Here is a 3,933-nt window from a genome sequence, read left to right as displayed (position 1 = left end):
TGAGAGAATTTTCACTCTGAGTTACTTCTTGAGTAAATACCCACGGTGACTGCAGATTGTGGTGGCTGACCCAAGTGACCGGCCCTGTGGTGGCCACCACACGCCTGCACCGTGGTGGGTCCTGAGCTGAATGCTGGAGACCACCACATTCCGAGGGCATCCCGATATGCTGAGTGGCGTGGCGGGGGCCACAGTGGAGGGCCGCTCCCGGTGGGCGGGTATGGTGTCCACACTGACGCCCAGGGAAGGGGCGTCTCCAGGTCACGCAGTGCAAGGCCCACGGGCACCTGTGCTGAAGGCCAGCATCTGCCCCTTGCTCAGGCCCCATGTGCCTGCTGGAGGAAGTGGGTTCAACGGTGGGCAGCCTGGGCTCACGGTGGGAGCTGACTTCACAGACACATCAAGTGTTGGCATTGTTTGTAGAAACACTGCTGTTCAGTGGAAGCACATCTTTCAAGTCGGGGAATTCCAGACACAGGTTTATTTAGCAGGTTTCCAAGACACCGGGGAGAAGGGTCCTGACCGCATGTGCTCGCCACGCTGCCTGGGGTGCTGTCCGGTGCACCTGCCTCACGCAATCTGCGCTCCCCTAGCGAGGACACGGACGCAGACCCTGGAAGCGGGGCTGGGTTTCTTCCTCCGCTGAGGACCTCAGTCAGGGCTGGTGTGCAGCACAGGTGTCCAGCTGCCCTGAGGCCCTCCTGCATGGGAAGAGGCTGTGAGTCCCTAAGCAGACATGACTGTTCTGACAAGGTGACTCCCAGTGAAGACAGGGTCGTGGTGAGGCTTCTGCCAGCCCAGGACCACCAGAGGCCCTGGCCCCCAGCCCTGGCCCCCTGCCCTGATTGCCAGCTCCAGCAATAAGTGTTGTGTTTTGGGGCGGGGGTCAGCTGCAGGAAAAAGCCCCCTGCTTGCTGGAGACTATGCTTTCCATCAACATGGAAAGGGCTGTAGTTATTGAGTCCTCTTAGAATGTCTATGGTCTAGATTTTGACTTGCTATAGTGTTTTTTTTTAATTAATTTCTTTTTTATTGAAGGATAATTGCTTTACAGGATTTTGCTGTTTTCTGTCAAACCTCAACATGAATCAGCCTTAGTTACATGTATATCCCCTCCCTTTTGAAACTCCCTCCCATCTCCTTCCCCCAACTCATCCCTCTAGGCTGATACAGAGCCCCTGTTTGAGTTTCCTGAGCCATGCAGCACATCGCTAGCTTCTTTATACAGTAAGATTTCAGTGGACTTCCTGGTGGTCCATTGGTTAGGGATCCACCTTCCAATGCGGGGGACATGGGTTCAGTCCCTGGTCAGGGTAGGAAGTGACAGAGCAGCTAAGGCTTCGCAGCAGCAAAAGATCCTGTATGCCATAACTGGGACTCAATGCAGGCGAAAATAAACAATTAAAATAATGTTAGAAAACTCAACTATTAAAAGGTGGGTCTCTGACAGGGAGGCCTGCAGGGTGACCCACTGGAGAAGACTGCCAGCCCCGGGCGGCTCCACCTGGGGGCTGGGATCCACCGGGACATTTAGGGCCGGGTCTACCCACAGTGGCCACAAGACTGGAAAAGTCAGTTTTCATTCCAATGCCAAAGAATGCTCAAACCACCGCACAGTTGCACGCTAGTAAAGTAATGCTCAAAATTCTCCAAGCCAGGCTTCAGCAATACGTGAACCATGAACTTCCAGATGTTCAAACTGGGTTTAGAAAAGGCAGAGGAACCAGAGATCAAATTTGTACTATCCGCTGAATCAAAAACCAAGAGAGTTCCAGAAAAACATCTGCTTTATTGACTATGCCAAAGCCTTTGACTATGTGGATCACAACAAACTGGAAAATTCTTCAAGAAATGGGAACACCAGACCACCTTACTTGTCTCCTGAGAAATCTGTATGTAGGTCAATAAACGACAAAGAGCTTCACGACCCAGATAATCACAATGGTGTGATCACTCACCTAGAGCCAGACATCCTGGAGTGTGAAGTCAAGTGGGCCTTAGAAAGCATCATTATGAACAAAGCTAGTGGAGGTGATGGAATTCCAGTTGAGCTATTTCAAATCCTGAAAGATGATGCTGTGAAAGTGCTGCACTCAATATGCTAGCAAATTTGGAAAACTCAGCAGTGGCCACAGGTTTGGAAAAGGTCAGTTTTCATTCCAATCCCAAAGAAAGGCAATGCCAAAGAATGCTCAAACTACAGCACAATTGCACTCATCTCACACACTAGTAAAGTAATGCTCTAAATTCTCCAAGCCAGGCTTCAGCAATACGTGAACCATGAACTTCCAGATGTTCAAGCTGGATTTAGAAAAGGCAGAGGAACCAGAGATCAAATTGCCAACATCCACTGGATCATGGAAAAAGCAAGAGAGTTCCAGAAAAACATCTATTTCTGCTTTATTGACTATGGCAAAGCCTTTGACTGTGTGGATCACAATAAACTGGAAAATTCTGAAAGAAATGGGAATACCAGACCACCTGACCTGCCTCTTGAGAAACCTATATGCAGGTCAGGAAGCAACAGTTAGAACTGGACAAGGAACAACAGACTGGTTCCAAATAGGAAAAGGAGTACGTCAAGGCTGTATATTGTCACCTTGCTTATTTAACTTCTATGCAGAGTACATCATGAGAAGCGTTGGGGTGTAAGAAGCACAAGCTGGAATCCAGATTGCCAGGAGAAATATCAATAACCTCAGATACGTAGATGACACCACCCTTATGGCAGAAAGTGAAGAACTAAAAAGCCTCTTGATGAAAGAGGAGAGTGAAAACGTTGGCTTAAAGCTCAACATTCAGAAAACTAAGATCATGGCATCCAGTCCCATCACTTCATGGGAAATAGGTGGGGAAAAAGTGTCAAACTTTATTTTGGGGGGCTCCAAAATCACTGCAGATGATGATTGTAGCCATGAAATTAAAAGACTTCTTGGAAGGAAAGTAATGACCAACCTAGATAGCATATTCAAAAGCAGAGACATTACTTTGCCAACAAAGGTCCATCTAGTCAAGGCTGTGGTTTTTCCAGTGGTCATGTATGGATGTGAGAGTTAGACTGTGAAGAAGGCTGAGCGCCGAAGAATTGATGCTTTTGAACTGTGGTGTTGGAGAAGAGTCTTGAGAGTCCCTTGGACTGCAAGGAGATCCAAGCAGTCCATTCTAAAGGAGATCAGTCCTGGGTGTTTGGAAGGAATGATGCTAAAGCTGAAACTCCAGTACTTTGGCCACCTCATGGGAAGAGTTGACTCATTGGAAAAGACCCTGATGCTGGGAGGGATTGGGGGCAGGAGAAGGGGACGACCGAGGATGAGATGGCCGGGTGGCATCACCGACTCAATGGACGTGAGTTTGAACACCAGGAGTTGGTGATGGACAGGGAGGCCTGGTGTGCTGCAGTTCATGGGGTCACAGAGTCAGACACGACTGAGCAACTGAACTGAAATGATGCAGATGACACCACCCTTATGGCAGAAAGTGAAGAACAACTAAAGAGCCTCTTGATGAAAATGAAAGATGAGAGAAGAAAGCTGGCTTAAAACTCAACATTCGGAAAACTAAGATCATGGCATCCAGTCCCATCACTTCATGGCAAATAGATGGGGAAACAATGGAAACTGAGACTTTATTTTCTTGGGCTCCAAAATCACTGCAGATGGTGACTTCAGCCATGAAATTAAAAGACGCTTGCTCCTTAGAAGAAAAACTATGACCAACCTAGACAGCATATTAAAAAACAGAAACATTACTTTACCAACAGGTTCATCTAGTCAAAGCTATGGTTTTTCCAGTAGTCACGTATGGATGTAAGAGTTGGACTGTAAAGAAAGCTGAGCACCGGAGAATTGATGCTTTTGAACTGTGTGGTGTTGGAGAAGACTCTTGAGAATCCCTTGGATTCCAAGGAGATCCAACCAGTCCATTCTAAAGGCA

The sequence above is a fragment of the Ovis canadensis genome, chromosome 16, assembly GCF_042477335.2.
Source record: "Ovis canadensis isolate MfBH-ARS-UI-01 breed Bighorn chromosome 16, ARS-UI_OviCan_v2, whole genome shotgun sequence".
NCBI lineage: Eukaryota > Metazoa > Chordata > Mammalia > Artiodactyla > Bovidae > Ovis > Ovis canadensis.
Note: the sequence above shows the minus strand (reverse complement) of the source record.